Source organism: Coturnix japonica, chromosome 7, assembly GCF_054131305.1.
Source record: "Coturnix japonica strain WE chromosome 7, WE-NBRP24, whole genome shotgun sequence".
In the NCBI taxonomy this organism is placed as follows: domain Eukaryota; kingdom Metazoa; phylum Chordata; class Aves; order Galliformes; family Phasianidae; genus Coturnix; species Coturnix japonica.
This window is the reverse complement of record NC_140669.1, coordinates 27956355-27979865: the sequence shown is the minus strand read 5'-3', so window position 1 is coordinate 27979865 and position 23511 is coordinate 27956355. Positions and strand designations below refer to the sequence as shown.

Sequence of the window (23511 nt, the reverse complement as noted above, 5' to 3'; positions counted from 1 at the left end):
AAACAAGACTGGCTATGTTAAGATTTTTTTGAAAACCTCTCTGATCTCTGTGGATCTGAATGCATAATTTTCATTAATACTGATAGAAGTTATGGGCTTTAGCTCAAGGACACAAGATCCAGTGCAAAATTATTAATAAAAGGAACTTCATAATTAGCATTCCAGACAGCGCGTTATTGAAAACTTAGGGCTGTTTAATCCCTCCTTTGGATGTAATGGAAATCTTTTCATTATGTTTTGGGTTGGATTCACTGGGAGAAATGGTTACAGAGGGAATTCTTAAAAAGAGCAGTTTATCTTCAGTCACTGGCTGTCATAATAATTAGTTGCTTCCTCCATCCATCAGGTTCGCAAGACAAGTATGAAATCTGGAGATTTCATTTTCTGGAGAGATTTCTTTCCCGCTAATCCTTTTTCTTGCTTTTTTACTAAGAAATTTTGTTGTCTGAAATTTAAATAAAATGATTTGGGTTTTGAGATCGATAGTGTATACTCATGTGTTAAGTGTTTTGGAGATGCGTACAGATGTATTAGATTGCCCACTAGAGAGAGAAATGATATATCAAACCCATGATGTTCTGACATAGTACTCTGAGGTGGTTGGTTTTTTTAGTAAGCCAAAACTCAGCTAAGACTTATCTTGCAATTCTTATGTAATTTTTAAGTACATTTTTAGTACCTGGAGCTTTTGCAAATTATTTTCAGTTAGTTCCGCTTGTGAAGTATTATCTAACACTTGCTCGTTTTCACTTTGATCAGTGTCAGTATCAGAATGTGAGCTTTGATCTCCTTCTTTCAGACTTCCTGCTCTTTTTAGACAGATCACACTTATTCTTGGGAGAGCGCCTGTCATCTAGCTCATTCACCATCTATCATCTTGTAGTCTTGACCTCCACATCTTTCTTTTGCCCTTCACCAAATCAATATTTGCTCTGTGATAGCTGAAAAAATTGGAATCTATCTTCTAGAGCAGCTAGTAAGGAAAGGATAAGTATGAGAGGAAGAAAAAAGACCCTTTTGTACAGAATTGGAGTACTCTCATTGGTTCATGACAGTGAAGAGCACATGTTACCTTCATAGAGTGCGTCCTAAAAGCAGGTGTTCTCCCAAACCTCCTGCAGTGGACAGCTGAGATTTTCACCTGTTCTGGTATTAAATTAGCATTGGTAATTTACCTGAACACTGGCAGTCATGTTTCAGTATACCATTTTTAACTGAAATCATATTTCTTATATATCACATAGAGCAAAAATATTTTTTGGTGTGGCAGGTATTGCCATCAGAGCATTGCACTATGTACACTGCCTCTGCAATTCCTTCAGTGGTCTTACTGAACTAAAATAAATCCATGCCTCACTTGTATTTGAGATAATTTTGGGAATAGCAGGTGAGATGGAGACTATTGTATTGAGACTCCCCGTGAGCTTTGCTTGCATGAGGTGGTGAAAGAACAGCATGTTATCTCTTCGGGTTCCTACTTGTTCTCTGGGGTCTAACTGACATTAATATTAACTGTGTCATTTGTATGTATTTAAACTTTGCCAACCTGTAAATTATTCACTAGATAAAATGTCTTTTTTACATGCGTATCTCTCAAGATAATTATACAATCACAGAATAGGAAGATAATGGAAAAGTTCATCACAGTACAGGTCACCCAAGTGCTGGAACAAATTGATTTCTTGTTTGTGTAGGAGGGAACTTGGACACATCTGCAGGTTTTCTTTTTCTTCTTTGTCATCTGAACTTTAAAATAAAACAACAACTTGGCAACTCGTGCAATTAGAGGAATACAAATGATTCTGTGGGCCCAGATCCTGTGTGGGTAGATTGAGAGATCAGTTTTCTGTTCATCTGAGTCTGCATCTTATTTTGAGGCCTTTATAGGAACTGTTTAATCTAGAAGGAAATCGGGTAGCAGAAAGTTTGAACACTGGACCCTTGTGGAGCACACTGTAGGGATCTGTAATAGAAAATGGAAGATTTGCACGAATGAAATACAGGTAGGAATATAAGGATGTGGAAGCACCAGAAGAAATAAATGATAGAAGGACAAATGAAGCGGGGTTTGGTGGCACCTAGATCAACAAGGTCACAGCTCAGTTGCATAAAGATTTTGAGATCCTAAGACTGGGGAATAAAAAACAGACAGACGCTGAAATAATATGCAGACAGAAGTTGTTAGGAGTGAAGGTAAGGACCAAGACTGCCACCATCAAATAAAGAGACAAAAGACTAAAGAGACAAAAGTCAGTGTGTACATCAGTGATACCGTCTTATTCCATCAGGGGTGGCACTGAATGGGGGTGTAAAAGTCCGAATCACCATCATGTCCCCAAAGGTGTGCAGAGCACAACCATGTTTTGTTTCCTTTCCAAGAACAGCCCTGGAGTTGTGAAATCTTGGTAGGCAGTAACTTTTCTGCTCCATAATGGATAGACTGCATCAATGCACGTGTGTTAGTGCCTGCAAATGCATGGGTATAAGAAATTGTGTAATAATGTAATAAGTATTAATTTCAGTAGTTTAGCTTTGCTGCCACAGTGTAGCTGAGATATTCAAAACGAATGTTATGAAAGCCTCAAAAGTTGTTCTGTCAGCCCAGATCTCAGTGCTTCTGTTGATATGTGACACATCAGTATGGATGGTGCAGCAAAAGAAAAATTACCAGGTGCTTGTGTGAAATAGATGGAAGTCTTATGGGTTCCAGTTTGTACCAGGTTTCATCTGATTCGGGTTTTTATGACAGGACTTAGGTATGGAGGAGGTAACCGCTGCAAGGGGGTCACTTATGCTGGTGCAGAGTTTTAAGAGTGTGACAAGCAAATTTTGCTCATCACTGGCAAAAGTGCATAGCTATTTGTGCTGACTGTGATGTGAAATAGTATTTTGTAGTTGAGGATTTGCACTGTCAAATAGTGTTATTGTGCTCTTCAGTGCTGTTGAAACTACAAATAAATAGGAGCCATTACTTTCAGAGCTACCCATATACTTAGAAGATTGCATCCACACAGTTGTCAGTATCGCTGTTCCTTCTGGCAGACGTTTATTGCATGACCATGTTTTCTTCGAGTGCTTTTATAGCCCATGAAGCTACACCTTCCTTTGGCTCATGTATGTGTTAAATATAAGTAAGAGAAAATGACATATCATATTACAGATTTACTATTGTCACACCATTAAAGGCAGAAGTCAACACCAACAGAGCCCCATTTTATTATAAAAACCTTATTATAAATCTGCTTCTTAATTTCAGTGATGCAATTGCGTATAATTTCAGTAATGTGTTATCTTGTGCCTACATGCATTAAACAAAGCTGATCCACTAACATAAATCTGGGCATGATTTGTTTAAAGCCTTTGTTTGTAATCTGTTGTTGTAGGCAGGATCAATTATTATTTAAAACTTAAATAAAACCCACCATAATAAAAACGCCAGAATAAGTCTTTTGAAATGAAGTTTAGGTGTTGTTGTGATAGGAATTTTGCCATCAGTGTTCTCTTCTGTACCCATCAGAAATAGTGCAGGTGCTAAAATTCTCTGCTTTATGCAAATATAAACTAAGATCAAATCATTTTGTGGTTACTTGTTTTAGGATGTTGTAAGAATTCCTTTTTCCATCTGCTTGCTTACAAGCAGAGCTTATAGCTTTGTTGGCACTATAAGGGCTCTACCTGAGAATACAGGCTTTCAGAATTAGGGCGATATGAGGCTCATTAATTCCACTTTGCTGTTGTGGAACCATGATAGCACAGAGTTCAGTGTGTCTAAAGAAAGAAGACCTATAGAAGACTTCTTGTAATGTCTGTAATGCTTCTCATGTACTTGCACTGCAATTTCATTTAAATATGTGAAGATATCAGAAGCCAGTTACTTCTCTCATCAGAAAAACAGGCTTGTATTTTTATTTTTATTTATTTGGTTGACCCTCTGTAATAACAATGAGTCTAAAAAGTGTGCTTGGAAAGCTCAACTTCTGGGTTGTAGGCTTCTCATCTCTCTGGTGCACAACCATAGAGCTCCCCCTGTGGAATATATCAAATATGAAACTGAGTTGTTCTCCTTGATTATAGTTCTCCAGTTACATGATAATGATAGGTTGTGATTACAGGTATCAAAATGAATTGCATCTCAGATGCACCGTTTAATACAGTGATGCTATTACTTACATGAAATTGTAAAAATGCTGGGAAATGTAGAAAATGTAGACAGAAAATATAACAGATTGCCTTCTCTTTGAGTTTTCATTTGGGAGGATATGAGAAAATAAAAATAAGGGCATACAAGATAAAGTATGTGTTCATTCTTCTTTCTTAATGAAATGGTTCAGTCTATCTCCTGACCAGGCCAACAACATCCTTCATTTTTGTTGCATGTATTGATCAGTGAGTTCAGCTCCAAACATGAGGATGCTGAAGTAAGGATTGGGAGAGCCATTATTTCAGAACCTCCAGTTGTTTGGAGGCAGCTTCAGCAAAAAATCCCTGAGAGGCTGCCTTTCTTTGGGTACCTGGAAGTTTGCTTTGGTTTTGACTTTGTTTCCCTCCCTCAGCTGCTTTCAGCATTAGCGCTCCTTTGGTGGAACGACAGAGGTGTTGGGTGTAAATATAACACACACATTATCTATTAGTTTTCTGGCTTTGCTTACTCACTCTCTTCTTTGATGTTCAAGCACAGTGAGGACCATAAGCATCATTATTTTTAGCATTTTATTTCTGAGGTGTGATTGATTGATTTTTTTTTTTCTCGGTAGTAATATTGTCTTATTTGCAAGTATTTTCAAGCCAGCTGTCATTAAAATAAATGAGGGTGCTTTTACATTCATTTGAATGGCAGTTGGTGTCAAAACAAAATTTGTTAAAATCTATTTTACCTTGTAATGAACCTTGTAACGCTATATTTGCTGCATAACCAAGAACATTATGAAAATTAACCACTGCACCTGCTCAGGATTTAATATTCCTTCCTGCATAGAAGTACCTTGCTCAGTTCAGTTTTCACCACAGCACCCTAAGACTGGATCTGTTTTTGAGGATGCTTAGCAGACAAAATTTAGTCATTTTGATATAAAGCTTCCCTTCTTTAGGGAGCTGAAACAACCGGACATCGAGTTGCAGTCATGTTTTGTGAGGTTCATTTAATGGATTTTGATATTTTTTTCTCCCCTGATACCACATTGTGACAAATTTCAGGCCACTGTGATCTGAATCCATTCAGACGGTAACTCCGAAAATGTGTGTTGAAAACGAAAGCATCAGCTCAACCTTACATCTCATATTGCTGCTACAAAAAAAGACACCAATAGCATTTTGAGGCTAACGAATCCTTTCTCTAAATGAGATGTCACTGAGCAGATATTAAGTATATCAGAGTCATGACAAGTTTTTATATATTTTAATCCCAAGACACGGTTGCTTGCAGCATGCTGAAGATTACATAGCATTTCTAAATACATCTAATCCCCAGAGTCACTGAAGCTTGTGACATTTTATAAGTGTTCTTATTAAATCTGCAGAACTTCTGTCTGACTTGGCATTGCCAGACTGCAAGCTGATAACAGTATGGAAGGGCCACGGCATGTTTATGAAGGGAAGTGAATAACAGGAAGAATTGAGATGAAACAGGAGTGTGCTTTAGAAGCACGTCTGTATGTTGTCTTGGGGTCAGATATGTGTGTACATAAGAGCAGGACAAAGAAAAAATCTGAGTGGGCTAATGGAGACAGACAGTATATTTGAGATGAACAGAGTACAAGCAGATTTTGTATCTCATTGGCTTCTGGTGCAGCTCACAGAAAGACCAAGACATAGAGTGTTATGAACTTAGCCAGGTGGGATGTTGCCAGGCACAGGGGCTTGCTTTAAGGTGCTTCTTCCCTGGAAGACTTTTGAAATGATTCTGGGCAAAACAAGGTTCAGTGCCTTTGCAATACAATCATCACAGATTTGGGGTTTAAGATCTTTTTTTTTTTCTAGATGCATTTTTAATGTTTTTATTATAATAGCATTCTCATTTTACTTTTAAGACGAAAGGGCTATCCTTATATCCTGCATTGCTGGTGGTGCCCATTCTTTCTTTACGGATTTGTGCACGCTGTTCCTGTAGGAAGGATCATTTCTTTTAATTCTTCTGCATGCAAAACAATTGTTTCACTGCCCTTTACCTTCCAGGGTGGCTTCTTTTCCTCTTTATTTCTCAAAGTATGCTTCAGTTTTCCTCTGATTGGTGGTTATTCTTGTTTTTTTTTTTTAGTTTAATATAAAACTCTGGTAGCTGTGGAAGCATCTTGCATCTCTTCTAATGCCATAGGGTTTGTCCAGTGACCAGTTCTTATTTCCTGTCACTTCTTGGGGCAGGTTCTGTATTGTTTTGATCTATGGCTATGCCCCACGTTACTGCAGCTTTTCAGTCAGCTTGTAAACTGTAAGCAAAGGAATACATCTCTTCATGTCACACTCATAATGACACAGCAACCCCACAGATTTTGCTCCAAGTTCTGTTGAGATAGATGTCTTTAGTGATTGGACAAGGGGGAATGGTTTTAAACTGAGATAGGGGAGGTTTAGGTTGGACCTTAGGAGGAAGTTTTTCACACAGAAGGTGGTGACACACTGGGGCAGGTTGCCCAAGGAGGTTTTGGATGCACCATCCCTGGAGGCATTCAAGGCCAGGCTGGATGGCCACATCCAGGCAGCTTGGTTTGGTGGTTGCGACCCTGCATACAGCAGGGGGGGTTGAAACCAGATGATCATCGTGGTCCTTTTCAACAATTCTATGATTCCATAATCTCTTCAGTTCTTCTGAATTCCAGCTTTAGTCCTTTTCCTCATACTTTTACTCTTAGTAGGACCTCTATAGCACATAATATGGAACTGTTGGTTTTGTTTGTTTGTTTAATTAATGTGCAGTGGAGGTTTCTGACATCAGCTCACTTTTTCTGTACATTACTAATAAAACAACGTGGCACCCACAGTATCTCTCACCTTACAGAAAGCTGTATCAATGCATCCCATTTGTTCAGAGCAAACTTAAAGTTCTATATGGAACTGGTTAAATAAAGGCTATTTCTTGGAGGCCCAAGAATGAAGAGCAAAGATGAGACTTAAGGGACTAAAGTGACAGTGCCTGAAGCCTGCAAAATCACCAGCTGAAGACTTTAACTTGTTTCGTGCATGGTTCATAACCAAAAGATAGTAGTTCTCTTTCTAAGAGCTGTAAAGCAATATCGGCCTCATTTATTAGCTGCAATACACTGCACTTTATGAAGGCAGAAAATGAATAGAATGCCAGAGAATTCCTAGACTTCCAGCAGTGGTGTTCCCTCATTAAGTAACTGGGCACAATAAATTTGGTTAAAGTGAGAGAAAATGTTTTGTTAGTCCTCTGTGGAGATCTGACTATGGAGGTTAAAAGATTTTATTAAGTGGATAGTATTTTCATTGTACTACCTGGGGTGTTTTTTTTTCCCCCAAAAGCTTAGTGGTGTAAGTAGAATTTCTGCAGAAATTCTTTCCTTCTTTCTCTGCTTTTTTCCTTTGTTTGAGCTCTTGTTCTTCCATGAAACTAAAACGTTGAGATATTTTATTAAATGCACAGTCAGTAGATGTTAGAAATGACCTATTTCTTAAATATAGAAAACTTTTATACGAGAATGTGTTGTTTCAGATAAACACACAGATATGCACACAAACTAAAACGCTGCATAATGCGCTTTTATGGGTTTGCTACACTTTTTCCCCCTCCAAAATCACCTTATAAGCTCTGGAAAACAAAATGTTAGGGGATGGAGGGAAATAGTGCTGAGCTAAGACAGTAAAATAATTAACAGAATGATACTATTGGAACTCATAAGGCTTTCTGAAATTCTCTTCCGTTGCATTTGATCTGTTACCATTCATCATACCAGTGAACTGCGTTTTAATGGTCCCAGTCAACTTGCTCCATCTTGTCAGAAAACACAGCATGGAACAGGACTAAGCACGGACGATGCGTGGACTCTGTACCATCTGCCGAACCATAACTCGATTAGGAGCCGTAGTCCTCACAAATTGGAGGGTTGTTGTAAGATGTGTCCTTTGAATAAAATTAGTTTTTGCCCAAATTAGATTATGCACATGAAGAATGATTATAGGCAAGCCCCTAGACTGAAAGAGATTAATTACAGGCCTATTATTAGTAGCTTCTTTTGCATAATCCCATTAGTGCAATCATGTGTTCATTTTCCCCCATATGTGTGGGAGAATATTTACTAATTTCATGTAATTGAATACACTGCATTTTGTTTCATTGTGTTAGTTTATTTTAGCTTTATTTGCCAGCATCATTTCGATCTGTTCTCCCTCTCCAAAGGTGGATTTGTTTTCTTCTGATATTACGAAGCACAGCTTATTGCAAGGAACAGTTGACTATGCAGAGAGTTAGATTCTCTGCTGGTAGATGGAGGTTATTAGAAAGCAAACAAAGCAGCATAAGTGGTCAGATTTGGTGCTTTTTTAGATGCATCATTTACATTCTAACAATTAGACCATGTATCTGTTAGCTGCTCTATCACAGTGTCACAGTTGGGTTTGGATGTGGGCATAACAAACTGGACTGGTGATTAACAGTGTCGTGTGGGGGAATCTTCTGTTGTAGGCACTTGCTGAGCCAAAGTTCTTCAGGAAAAGCAGGAGCTTGTGTCATTAGTGTTCCCCAGTATGCATGTTAATTCTTGATACTCGGAAATGCTGTTCCTGGGTTTGGTGGAAAGCTCTTCCCTTGAGAATAGTCCTGGTGCCTGGTTCTTTATTCAGGTGTTATTTCCTCTTTCTTTTCCTTCCTTCCCTTCCTTCCCTTCCTTCCCTTCCTTCCCTTCCTTCCCTTCCCTCCCTCCCTCCCCTTCCTTCCTTCCTTCCCTCCCTCCCCTCCCTCCTTTCCTACAGAAAACAAAATGAAATAAAGCTTTGTTAAATACCTTTTCTTTTTCTTCTCCTTTCTTTTACCACACAAATAATTGCGGATTTTCCTCTTTCCACTTATTACAGTGTTCCTATTTGTGGATGGAAATTGCAAAAACGATATCAAGATTAATCACAATGCAACAAAACTGCTTGCAAGTGATTGTGATCTGGCAGAATTTTTATGTCAGGTAGAACAGAAGCCACTGGTCTCTCGCTCTCGAAATTTCAATGATTTCTTAGCTAGTAAAGTAATAACTGAATGTTGTTAGCTCTGGGGCAGCTTGTTTCCAGAGCTCTCTAGTATTAAAGTGAGCAAACAAAGAAAACCTCTTGCTTACTCTGGCCTAAAAATGTTTTCAGAACTCACCTGGCCATCCATCAAACCAAGAAGCTTTTTTGTTGCTTGCTTTTCCTTTGGTGAATAGAATCTGCCAATTCATGTAAATGGGAGGAGAGAATCTATTCCTTGTCCTCAGCAATAAAATCAAACAGCTCCCAGACTAAACTCCCTGTAAGTTTTTTTGGTACATAGAAAATAATTCAGAACAAATACAGAGCTTCCCACTTGTTTTCCAGTGTACAAGCACAGGTAATATACCATGTGTGTTAGGCACATACTGGAAAGGATATGTCTGTGGGCATGTACTGTTATGAAACAGATATTCAAAGTCAAAATCTAAGTTTGTCAATGCGCTCGAAGGAGGAGAGATAAATTGAAGAATAAAAGGGATTATATTTTGTCTTCTACATACAATTCTCACCCCCACTTCCCTTCCAGAAAGGGGCGTGGAGGTGATTTTTCCTTTTACAGTCAGCGAAGCGCAGTGAAAGTCATATTGGTAGCACCTGAGCTCCTTGAGAAGGAATGCTTATGCTGCTGGTTTGGTTCCTCATGTTCTCAGAGAGAGAACATTTTGTCTGGTGACTTGGCTCATTTGGAGCTCTGTGCATGATAAAATAAGATGATTGTTTCAAGCAGTTCTAGTGGCATCTCCATAGGAAAGAAGGCTAGTTGCTTTCTTTATTTCCCCATATCACTGTTTTAAAGGAGGTTATTTCTTAACCTGAAATGTCTCTGAAGCTTCTGGTCTGAAAGTTAAAAGAATTCTCATTCCCTAAGTACTGTTATGTAGGTCACTGCAAAAGTAATGCGTCCTATTTTATTTCCATGGAAAATATAACATATACAAAGAACATAATAACAGTTGCTTCTGTGTGCTGTCTTTTCAACATATTTGTATATATCTGGATGTATTCCCTACTGTATGGAGGAATGAAACCTTATGCATTTAGCTGTATTGAGTTAGCATTAACTTCAGTGGTGCGAAGATGAGGAACAATGATGTAAGATTTAAAAGTGGGGATGGTGCATACTTGTCTGAGCTGTGTTTGTCTACAACATCCTAAAATGTATGCCTGTAGTTTTAGAGGTACCTCAGCTAAGTAATACTTGACCAGGATGTCAGTCCAGAGTTAGTTCAATGATTCTGTAGATGATAGATAAACCATAAGCAATCTCTATGTAGACTTGTAACATAAGAGAAAAAAATGGTGGGAGGGGAACAAGCACAGCCCAGATGAAAGTGATAACTATTGCTCTTGCCTGATCACAGCCTTGATCTTGAGTGTGGGTATGTACAGACCTAAGACCTAGGTTGCTGCTTGGTAAAGCATCTAAGCCTGACCTTAACCTCTTGAAATGAATTATTATATCTGTGCAAAATGTTCTAATAAGTAGGTATGGGTTTATTGAACAGCAGGCTTTTGCCCCAGCTCCTTTACCTTCTCCCCCCCCCCCCCCCCCCCCCTCCCCACTCCCATTTATTTTAATCTAATGAGGCACATCTTCAAAATCAATATTGCTGGAGGTGGAATAGAGATATCTGCAAAAGAGCATAATCCTGGTGGGACTGGAGAGTCCCCAGATGTGGGTTGGAGATTTCAGGCAGTCTTTTTTAATTCAATTCAATTGCTACTGGCTTCTTCTGTACCAGAATAAGAAATCTTTGCAGTATTAGAGGGAACACATATCCAAGTCTTATGTGCCTCTGTGATTCTGCTTGGAAGTGGTTTTTTTTTTAGTGTAAGATCAAGTCTTAACAATATATCAGATGATGACTTTGTCACCTGGACATGTTAAAAGACACAGTTTGGTGTATTGTTCTTTACCTTTTCTTACTCTTTGTAACTGATTGCATAACTCAAGCTGAAATGACCAGGAGATTGAGGGATTTTTATTTTTCAGTAGTGTTTGTTCAAAAGCTGAAGCGAAGATAATGTGCAGTGTAATGGAAATTCAATTTCCTTGAGAGAAAAACTAACTGTGGCAGTGCAAGGGCTAAATGTATCGCCAAAGAGGAACTGAATCTTCAAACTGAGGCAGCATGAGCAAATCTGGACCTCTTTTCAGAGCATTTATGATCTGGGAGCTTCACTCCACCTGTGAATTTGATGTTTAGAATCACAGAATCACAGAGTAATAAAGGTTGGAAAAGGCCACAAAGGTCATCTAGTCCAACCGTCAATCTATCACCATCTGTCTTTTGATGTAGTTACTGTTTTTAATGCTCGTTAACAAGGGAAAGTGCACCAATATAATGAATGTAATCTTCCATTGTATTATTTTCAAGAGTCACGCAGAAAAAGAATTGAAATTCTCTTCTCACATTTAGAATAGCTCTGCACAGCACTATATATATATATATATATATATATATATAAAACAGGGAAATTTGAATGATATAAAGCTATGTGACATGAGAAGAGATACTCAGTTTTCTAGCAGTAATCCTCACTAGAAAATTCCCAGATCCAAGCTGGTGGGAAAAAAGTTGAACGACATCTTCAATTGAAATGCCTTATTATTATAAAAATAACTTGTGGTAATTCTATTTACACTGCTATAAATATCAGAATTTTTTCTCTTTTGTTGGATTTTTTTTCTTTTCTTTTTTCTCTTTACTTTGTAACTTAGGAATTTTCCAAGGGCTCAGCATCACATTAATACAGATTTCAGTGAAAGTAGTAATGAGCTGACATAGAGGGCTTCTACAAATCTCATTGTATATCTAACATAAAATTTATTGGGTCCCTTACTGCAATTAGGGCGATACGAGGAGGCTTTTTACATCGGTGTCGTGCCAGGCAGTCTCAGTTTGCTCTGCTTGCACGGTCTCTGTGCTAACTTTTTTTCTTTTTCTTTTTCTTTTTCTTTTTCTTTTTCTTTTTCTTTTTCTTTTTCTTTTTCTTTTTCTTTTTCTTTTCTTTTCTTTTCTTTTTTTTTCTTTTTTTTTTTTCTTTTTAAAAAACTGAATTTTCACACAAATTTCTGAATTTAGCAGCATAGCAACATTCAGAGTGAAATGTGGCTTCTGTTTTATGGAATTAGACTTTAAGTTGATTTATCTAAAGGAAGTAACATTTCTTTTTCCGTCATGATGCCAAAAGGAGATATAATGCACGTTATATTTAATGATGAGTAAGTAGACTCCTGTCTTGGAGATAACAAATCTATCTTGATGATTTTTAATTTTATTACATAGAGAAACTATAAGTTAGCCATTCATTGTAACTCCCAGCCTGCTTTGAAAGTCTAACTTTACAGATGTGGCAGCTCAGAATGTCTTTGGAGATCTTCCAGTTTAGCCATCAAATAAACCTTATTCCTCTTAAACCAGCTGTTGGGAAGCAGAGAGAAGCAGGGTTTTTTATGATGCTGATTAAAGCAGTAATCTAGCGTCTCCTTTCTTCAACATAATAAAGATAAGCTGATGAAATAGGGACAAGCAGTGAAATTATTGCCTCAGGTTAACAAATCTGCAATCAGTTCTATTTTTTCATTTTTTTAAGACCTGCTGAACAGCTATATTTTAGTCTAACCAGATGTTTAAGCATTTTAGTTTAATCATGCTACATATTTGGTGACGAGAGATTTCAGCATTCGAAAGCCTGACCTTGAGTCTGAAAATCAGATCTGAATACAAACTTGGTGTGTAAGGAATGACAACTCAGATGTTAATTATGATTGCTTTAGCATCTGCAATCTGTAGTGATGTCTTTAGAAGTAACTTGATTGCATTTCAGTCAAGTAATCTGTCCAAATGTAAAATTACAGGCACGTGGCTACAGATGTTTTAATTCAGTATAATATTTTGACAAGTTTTAAGGTCTTCCTTTCTGGAGGTTTTGCTGTTAACGATAGCTTCTTTTCTTGTGTCAGTTTCTTGGTAAAAATCACCCTTAAATGAGTACTGTCTAACAATATCTGCATATTGTCTACTCATGTAGAATCACAGAATCATTAAGGCCACTAAGGTCATCTAGTCCAACCATCAATCTATCATCGTCTGTATTTTGATAGTTACTGCTTTTAATGCTCGTTAACAAGGGAAAATGCATCAATATAATGAATGTAATCTTACGCTGTATTATTTCCAATGTCATGCAGAGAAAGAATTGAATTTCTCTTTTCACTTGGGTAATTCCCCATCTGTTTGCTCTTGTATTTATATATGAGGGTTAAACAGTAATAATAGTAATTAGATGAGTTCTGTGTATCTTCGGACCAGCTTAAGTGTGTCCTGATCCTTTTTCCAAGTGAAGTGGATAAGTATTCTTTATGAATGGATGGCAGAACACTGCAGAGACGTAGCACTACTGAAATGTGCGATTTCCAGCTGATGAAGAACTTTGTCATTTCTGACACTGTTAAGAATTTCTTGCATCTCTGTAAGGATCTAAAGATGAGCCTGTTTCTCTTCATAAATACCCCCTAATCTGAACGTGTTAAAACTAAGTCATCTGAAGGAAAATGGGTGCATCACCTGCAAGCACTGATTAAATATGGTCAAAAACCTGTTTATAAAAAAGGAAAGGGAAAATATCTAATTTCCAGACATGTGGGCAGCAGAATACATTACAAGTGTTGATTCAGGTGCAGACTTGTGCTCTAACCCCATATTTGAGGGTTCCTGGACTAGAGCATGGGGGTGACATCAACCATCCTTACTGCTTATTAAAGGTAGAGAGAATTAAAAGTCCTTCAATGCGCTAATTTATTCTGAAACGTCAGAACTGATTAATGTTCCCATACCCAAACACTGCATCAGGCTGTTACATTAGCATGCAGTATAGGCTAAAGAGAAGCTGAGAATCTTTGTGGAATAAGTTTTCTGTGACAGATTAGAGTCTACAGGTTGCTGTAAATTCACGTTTAGTAGGACCTGAACTTTGGTGTTTAAGTTGGCATGGGAAAGTTTGAAGCAAGCATCAACAGCACAGTACTACACAGTGTGTAATCCACGGTGGTCCTCAAATGTAGGTCTGTGTCTGTATATATGTGAGGTACTTCCAGCAGCAGTCGTTTGAGATCTTGTTTTCTAAGCTGGCTTCTAACAGGATTTGCAAGTATGATGGATTCCCAGACTGTAAGATCAATAATGCTTTGCTGTTTCTTTAATAGCTTCCTGCTGATGCTTTACATGATTAGTCTTTTTTTTTTTTTTTTTTTTAATACAGAAATAAAAGATAGATTCTCTTTGGACCCTGAAAAGGTGTAATACAGATAAACGATATCATGTTGGGGTCTGTGGTTGCTGGAGGATAGAAGTTTAAGAAATGCTGCAAGGAAGATGTTTAATGTACTAAAAACAAAGCAGCACTTTCCTAAGAACTGAAGAATTGTACGAGGCAAAGTGAGTGATGCTGGCCTTGTACTCAAGGATGCTGGCAGCAAGTGCAGTCCATTACAGCAAGTCAGACAAATACTTGATTTTCACTCAACCCGGGCAGTGCTGGAACTTTATATATAGGTTGAACGTGTCTTCCCCACAGTGATATCACATGATAAGAAATGCTGTTTGTACTTAGGGCAAACAACTTAACATTCAGTCCCTTTTAATGCAGATTGCTTGCCAAAGCTTAGAAAGGAAGAAAAAATAGTTGGCTGAGACTGACTGTTATTTTTTTTTGGTGTATGCATTTATGCTTTTTCTTCAAAAGTATTGTATTTAATTTGAAGATTAATTCACTTGCATTATTTTCCTGGATAGACATTGGAATTTTTCATTATCAAATCATATATATAATATAAACGTGAGTAAAAAATATCAAGTGCAAAAGAAACAGCTGCATTTCAAATGAAACTATGGAAAATAATGGTTAATTTAATGGTATATTTTGCTTAGGGATGAATGCATCGGGCGTAGGAAGCATTCTGCCTGAAATCACCTCATGTCAGTTGAGTGTGTGCATGTAGCTCTGTGTGTTTTGGAGTTCTTGGTCTTACTTACAGACGAGCCTTAGACAGTTACGGGTATTGCCTTTTTGTAAGTGTCGAATAGCTTGGTTTAAGTGTTTTATTGTTGAATTGGACCCTGCTGTTAGAGCTCACTAATTCTAATTAATTGCATCATTAATGAATCACCATACTGCTCCAATTCCAATTCACCTTGGAACTCCAAGATCAGAGCAGTTTTTCCCTGTTGGTCTTAAGAAATCTTCCATTCAGTTGAGCAGATGTGCGCATCATAATGGTTCTGCTTTGAAAAAACAAATACAATTCTTAACCCAACAAAGGTTTACACTTCAGCTTCTGTAGCTTGGCAGTGTGAAAACAAACTTACAAGTTCTGAGCATCACCTAATTTAATGCTTCAGTCCTTTACAAAGGTACTCTGTGTGACCAAGAAAAAATAGGAAAAGTCAGTGACTTGAACGAACTGTTCAGTATGGTCATTTGTTCACTGGAGCAGGAGCCTGCTGCCTAAGCTGTATTGAAGTGTGCAGTATGTGTTAAATTGCAGTGAGCAGCGATGGTCACACTAGAAATTAATGGTAATCTAAATAAACACATTTAAATTCCAGACTTTATGCATCACCAACGTTTTCCTTCACATCTAGGGAGTGTTACCTAGAAGCCACCAATTGTAGGTAGACTAAAAAGAGAACAACGATATAGCAAAGCACCAGAAAGAAATGAGTAGTTGCCTGCCTTCTTTTTATTTTTTTCTTTCTTTTTTCTTGGCATCTGCTAAAAGAAGGGAAAGATGATAATCCTAAACAAACTTGCAGGAGAGCTAAGCTGAAGAACTTCTTAGCAAACAGATTGTTTGAAGACCTAAAGAATACGTGCTGTGCGGGAGCACTGAGGTCTGATCTAATGCAACTAGTGTGCAAACTGCATGGAAGTCTGCAAAAATGTTGCTTGTGGTAAAAATTGTAGGGTTGTGTGACACTTAGTGATCACCGAGCAGGGGAATCCCAGCTACACAGCACCTGTGCTATGGGAGGTCAGGCCCAGAGCCCCAAAACTGCTCCAGTGTGGAAGTGTCTGTAGTCATTAGTTCCCTTTCATCCCACTGAATAATTTATCTGTTGGTGGCCAAAGCTCACTTTTTGGGTTACATCTCAAACTGTACCAAGCGTGAAAGGTAACTGAATACAGAAAGCTTCAGAGTTTGGCATTTTTACTAGTTAGTATGTTATGAATCAGTGGGTATGTTTGTGCTACACTCACATTTTATGTGGCTTTGATGTCTCACATTCATTTATTTCTGAGGCAGGCATTTTAACTTCTGTCTTAAAATAAACATAGGGTTGCTGGTTTTTTTCATTTGGTCTGAGGAGAGTTCAGATGGGTAACAGAAACTTCACCTAGTAGTTATAAATACAACTGCATTTTGCCATGGGGGTTAATATATTAAATAATCTGTTAAGCTTTTAGAAATGATTTTTAGACTTTGTTAGTTTTGCTGTTGCGGTACCTAAAAAACTCTCTCTAGAAGACTGTGCTCTTTTTTATAATCCAGTTGACGAGGCAAATGTATTAAAATCCTGCTAATGTAAGCTGAGCCGTGTCCCAAATGAGCTTGCTTCCCTAGTAGGAAAACCACAGAGCACTTAATAACCCATCAGCCTTCCTGAGAAAATGTGTAACGTTTGCTCAGATTTTTCTTTAATCCTTTCAGAATTTTGCATTAGACCAGGGGGCTGTATTTACTCTTGTGTGTTTCCAATAGGCAGAGCACAAAGCTGGAAAGAAAGAATTCAGGTTAAACCAATTCTACTGAAACTCAGAAGCGGGTCTGAGTAATTTAGTAATGTAGTAAAGGAATGCATCGCCTAGAGCTGACTGAATTTTTGCAGGTGGAATTAGGGACGTGCTGCCTTCAGTGAATCAGTTTGTTTTCCACCTCCACGTGTAACTGCCCCCTATGGAGAAGCATTAGTCCTTCCAGTTGTACCTGTGAACTGATTAAGTGCTTTTGCGGTACTCACCCTAGAGCGGCCAGGTATGGAAAACTGACTGGGAACAGACAGACAACAAGAAATCCCCAGCCCTGTTGTAAGTTTAGGAGGTTTCAAAGATGCTCACCGATAACAGAGCTTTCTAACTCTCTTGACACTGCAAACTTCTGCTGCACTGTGCAGCGCAACTGCTTTAATGCAGTCTACAAAATGCTGTTTATCAAGGTAGAACTTGTATGAGAATGATATGATTTGCAAATCAGAAGGGTAGAAAGCAGCCCAGGACAGGTGTTCGGAAGGCTCCAAAGGAAGTCCTCCTGTGATGTATGTGGTGAGTGCTAGTGAGTTGGCTCAAATTTTACTGCACAAGACAGAGAACAGCTGTGTTGTGGAGAACTACAGCTGTTAGGAATTGCAAAATGGCCTCTCTCTGCCCCAAAATGGTCAGCGTGGTAGTAGTTGTAGGCTTATTTTCTAGACTCTGAGTTAATTGTAATTACACACACACAGGCACATAGAACTTGAAGATACAGGCTTCATGAACTGATTACATTTCCCAGGGTGGGGACTCAGTTCTTATTTATTTACTCATTTATTTTGGAACTTTTGTTCTCAGTTGTGCCAAGTTTTTCTTCTTGTAGCGGATAAGTGAATGATAGCTTTACCAGTTGCCTTACCTGAGAATGATTCATACTTAGTATGTAACTGGGGAAGCCACTGTAACTTTTAGTCTTATTTCTGCATCTTTTCTATGCATCATTTTCTGGCTAATAGCAGGGAGAGGATACAGGTTGAGATGGTCCATTGTTCTGCTGCAGGATAGATGCTTCTTCTCATGTTGGTAGGAGACTGTAAACCTCGCCTGAACATGGATCAGTCCCATCTACAGTCCTCCTGGCAACTTTCTGTCAGAACTATTTTATTATCTTTTATTATGCATTCAGTAATGAACTCTGCCTGGATATGCTTAGAGTATCTGCATTATATACGTGACTTTGTGTCCATCAAGCAATGAGCAATATACAGCGATTTGACGACAGTACACCTTTATTTTTTCTGTACATTCAGTACTGTTGGAATTCCGAGCAGAAAGGAGTAAAAACTGCATGAATAAGCAGCTAGAATAAGAAATTAATTCTAGTCAGACTGAACTCAGTGAAAATCTGCTAGGCAAGACACAGCAAGTGAAAAATGAGACACCTGTTTAACGTATTGTTAAAATCTTGTCTTGAATAGTAATTAGTATGCAAGGAAAAATGGAAGCAAAAATGGAAGCAAGTGTAAAGAGCTGTTCTTAACAGACTTGTTTTAAAAGCATCATAGACTACTTTATGTCTATGTAGAAATGGTTTCTCGTCAGAGGACCCTCAGTTCATTCAGTTTCTTGACTGCATAGGAACCAGTTTTAGGTGACCAAGTGGTATGACACACGTGGAACAGCCACTCTGGCAAGCATTGGTTGCATCTCGCTGTATAATTTCTAATAAACAGTAAAAAATTCCTGGAGAAGTTAATTTATGGTAATGATTGGAGAACACTGCATTTAGAGATTTCAGAGGAAAATGTCTTTCGATGAACATGCAAAACAAGGACCTGGTTAACTGAACTATCTTTCAAAATGTTTTCCATCAGGAGGCCTCTGTTTTACTTTGCTTTCTTTTTAATCAAACTATTATATTCACTTAAAATCTGTTGGGCAAACCTACCAGGAAAGAATTACTCTGAATCAAAATGATAATGGAAATTGATGAGGGGAAAAACAGTACAAAACCGATGTGAGTAATAACCTTTAAAGCAATAAACGGAAATCTCAAGCAATTCTTTTTTAATCCTGTTTTCCTTAGAATTGCATCATATACAGAAGGAAACAGCACATTACTGTAGTGTATTGCATGTCTAACTCAAACCAACGGCGCAATTTACTTTATGTCATTAAGTCTTATACAAATAGACAATATTTTCCCACTAGGGGAATATTTACCTCTGCTTGAAATATGAAGTAATGAGTTTAATTGAAATAGGAAGGTGTAATATATTGTGAAAGTATTTTGTGTACCAGTAGAATTTCCAGTCAGCCTTACTTTAGCATTTAGCAGATCTGCCATAATAGGCTACAATGGGGATGAGTATTACATGATTTGTGTTGGACAGAAGAGTCACAGCGATAGATTTGGTGTATGATTTTTGTTTGTTTCTATGTGAATACTAAATGGATGGTAGGAATTATTATATCGGCCTCAGCAATGCATTTGTTTTTTGATGAAGGCACACTTCATGGCACACATGGCTCTGCTATTTCACCTTGCCTTTATTAAAAACAAAAAAGAGACTCAATTAATTTGAGCTCTGTTTAGATTATTTTTATTCTCCTCTTTAACTTCATACATTTTAATTCTTGTTGCTCTGTGGGATTGGGCAAAGGCATCCTGCAGAAAGTTCTGTTCTATGTATTTGGATAGGAAACGCCAGGTTGTTTTAAAACTAGCAAACCAGTTTTTTGGCTCTTCAGAAGAGCAAACAAGCCCCGAATGAGCAAAATCAGTTCAAATGCAGCTTTATAGTGTGGACTCCCTACTCCCAGCTGAAACCTATGGGAAAAGTGTATGTTTTATTTACGTGTACAGAATTTGAAACTGGCAGGAGTTTATTGAAGCTTAGAAGAGAGCTGGAGCAGAGTTGGTCATATACTTAGTTATTAATTCCAAATCCATGGGTTGATTTGCAAGAGTTTCATCCACTTTTATGGTTGGAGTAATGGATAACTTAATTTACTGCTTCTGTAGCATTATCCCTGCAAGTAACCCTGCTAAAGAGGGCAGGGTTAAGACCCTCAAGGGAAGTGAGGGGATGGGATGTACAGACAGATAGGTGTTCTACATCTCCCAGGCATGTGGCGTTGCTGTTAGGGGAGATTCATTTTTTCATAGAGGCATGGATTGTCACAAGAACAGGCCACAAATACTGTTTCTCTAAGAACCTGCTAGTGACAGAACTGGCCGTGTTGAACGGAGAGCCTTGAGGATCTTCCTGCAGGAAGAATGAAGAGGCAGGAAAACTAGTGAAAGGGGAAATGAGTGAGATATGGAAAGTTTTGAGCTCAGGAGAATCCGGAGCATTTGAAATCCACTAAGAGACACCATTTAGCCCTAAGGTAGGATGCTAATTATATTTTTAATATGATGTATTAGCACTTACTGTACTGTGCATTACTGACTGTCATTTGCTGCCAATTTTCTATTTCTTTATCATAATTGTTATGGCCTCCTTTATGGGTATTTGTACTCATTTGTTGGATGCAAAGGTTTGGACGGGGATGTGCAGTATGAGTACAGTGATGCTGTTTCTCCAAACATTTTGAGTCTTTCCCTTGAAGTGAAATCTAGAGGAGATGATGGACCATCTAGCAGAAACTCTGGAATAGCAGTAACTGAAGTTTCACTTTTAATTCAGTGTTACTTTACTGTCAGCCTCTGTTTTAACCTTATTAACTGGAAGAGATGGAACTGCCATGCAAGAGATAACAGAAATAGATGGCACTTGAACTCCCCGCTAGTATCTTTGTGAGTGGAAGAGCACTTCTGAAGACAGAGTGCAGCATTCGGATGACAGATCCTGTGATAGCTGGGCACTTCTTAAATGGTTCAGCTCCTGAGGGGTCACAGCTCCACAGCTGGAAATAAGGCAGCATTCCTGGTGGGTCAGGAGTTCTCCTGCCTTAAGTCATCTTCTGTTCCTGGCTGTCTGCTCTGTAATGGAGTTAAAAGAGCAGCAGTAAGGGTTCAGTAGAGACCTTCTTGTTTAGAAGTAGTGCTACTAAGAGGAACAAATATTCTGCTGTCAGGACAGTGTCCTATCTTCCATGTAAGCTGAGGATAGGGAAACAGTAACAGAAGAAAAAGATGAGAAGTGGAAATGGCTAGCAGCTCAATGTAGCACAGTCAAAAATACTGACTTTGCCAGTTTCAGATAAAGACGGGCCTGGAGCTAACAGGCCATGGCTGTGCTCTCTGGTGCCTCTCCCCATCAACCGAGGTGTTCACGAGTCACTTACTTGAAGTGAAATTTTCTTTTCACCTTAGATTATGCCTTTGCAAAGTGTAATTTCATGCCAAGCACTTCTGTGAATGTTTGGAGCTTAGCTGTTAATCCTACTTTGTTTGCTTTACCATTCTCCGTCTCACCAGCTTGATATTAATAACACGAAGACCAATAACAGTGGAGATATCACCCTCAAAAGTTCACTGGAAAGTTCTCCTGGATAACTAAGGAACAAAGTTAGTGAAATCTGTGCAAGGTTTGTTTCTCCTGCTATAACTGATTGGAAGAAGGGAATGGCTGACTGGAGCATTGGAAGGGCCCAGGTTTCCTAAGCTTGCAGTCTGCCTGTGGGTTGCCTGAAATGGCATTCAATTATGCACAATCCAGTAATTGCTATTTTCTATTTTCTTAGCTCCTCTGGCATTTCCATGCTAGACTGTCTTCCCAACAGCAGGCAAAGATACTTAGGTCACATTTAACCCCTGCTGTCAACCCCATAATCTTCCTATTGAAATCTGTAAATACTTGAGGAGAGCCTGGCTTTCACTGCAGCATGCCAAGCTGTGACTATTGCTGTGCCCCACATGTTACTCATTGTGAATATGTCTTGTGCAAAGGAGAGTTGTGTAAGTTTCAGGGAAAATAGTCAGAAGTGAATCGTGAGACTGTGAGACTGATGGTGAAATTTTCGACTGTTTTTAAGACTTAGAATTAAATATGTATGCTTGATAGATTAGAATTTGTCCACTTTAACTGGATGAAACTCCTGTTTAATGCAGTGGGAAGTTATACTGCAGAAAGTTTAAGTGTGGTCTTAAATGCTTGTGAAAGTAGTGCTGCTCTTTTCAGAAATTAGCACAATATGCTCTAGAAGGTAGTTTTCCCTTATAAAACATGCATGACTTATATTAGCCACTGTTTATTGCGCCTGTGGTTCATACTCCAGCGTTAGCTGAATAATTCAAAGTTGCAGATGCTAGACCTGAAGTGTGTCTTCTATTGTTTCATCAGAAACTGACCTCTACTGAGTCTGTTTGCAAAATGGACTCGCTGAAAGTCAACTGTGAACTTCAGCTAATATTTCTAGAGATCGTGTCATAGCCTTGACTTCTTTGGCAAATGTAAGCGGCTTGGGGGAACAAAAGGAAGTTCTTACAGCATTCCCAGAACCTTTCAACAAAAGCTTTCTCACAGCAGAACTATTGTTTTTTATACACAGGTAGTGATATTCACCTTACTAACAGGGAACACCAGAAATTTGGTACGTCTCTATTAGAACTTACACAATTTAGAGGAACAGACTCCAATGGCTACTAAGGTGAAAATCAAAACTGCAGGACTACAAAGATTAGGCTCCCTACTCTAATACTTTGGAAACTTTTTCCATGAAAATGACTGCATCTTGGAGTGTGGGAGGACAGAATGTCTCTTTCACTTGCAAAATAATTCACAGTCGCGTACTTCTATTCCCATGTCAGTGAAATATACTCTGGAGACTTGAACTAAGGATTTATTGTTGTAACTAGTGCATACAGTACTTTCTGGAAGTTTCTGCTCCATACCGTGTGTAAGAATGTGGAATGTGCAAGTACTCACCATATGTCCCTTAATGCCATATCCTCATGGTAGGTCAAGTTGATGGCTGACGTTGTTCATCTTGGAGGTCTTTTCCAATCTAAATGATTCTCTGAATTACCCTGCAAGATAGTGCTATCTCTTAAAATGGTGACACTGAGGCAAGGCCAAACACAAATGCACGCTGCCATATGTGGTTTTGTTTCACCAGAGGAATATCTTTAGCTTCACTGATGAGCAGAACTAGTCTGTCATCAGCATAACAGGCACTGATTACAGGTGAAAGCACACGTATTTGGGAGCTGCTGTTCCCTCAAGACTCAAGAGAAAATAATGTTGCTCTTGATACCAGTGTAGTAGTGACACTTAGCACTGGGGCTGAATTCTCACATTGCTTGCATCCGTCTGCTGAGCCCAAGCTGTGCACGCAGCCGTCCGTCTGCCAGGCTGGTTCTGCTGGGGCTCCCGCCTGATGCTCTCAGGGTCTGGAGAGGCTCAGAGCTGTGAATTATTCATTCACGCCGTAGGGGTGAGAGCCACTCTGAATTTCATGCTAATTCTCGGGCACAGTGCTTGTTGTGGAAGTCTGGCAGCGTGGGTGTGAAAGTCAACCACAGCCCTAACATTCCCATTGCCTAAGATCAGCATTCCACTGTCTCACACAGGCTACTAATACTATTATTCAGCGTTATGACAGCAATTTTACAGAAGT

General features: G+C 38.6%; 1 protein-coding gene and 1 long non-coding RNA gene across 9 annotated transcripts in view; one reads left to right on the top strand and one right to left on the bottom strand.

The window, feature by feature from the left end:
- LOC107316441 (uncharacterized) overlaps positions 1 to 23511 on the top strand; it is a 297655-nt gene that overhangs the window by 240807 nt on the left and 33337 nt on the right. The window lies entirely within an intron of this gene.
- The window catches only part of LOC116653677 (uncharacterized), a 40646-nt gene continuing 36134 nt past the window's right edge, over positions 19000 to 23511 (bottom strand). The window contains exons 6-7 of one of the 2 annotated variants that reach the window (XR_014948404.1): positions 22821 to 22921; positions 19000 to 20932 (exon numbers count right to left, since the gene is read on the bottom strand). This is a non-coding gene — a long non-coding RNA (uncharacterized LOC116653677). Of the gene's footprint in view, positions 22922 to 23511 lie in introns of both variants that reach the window. The other variant, XR_014948403.1, reaches the window with a different exon arrangement.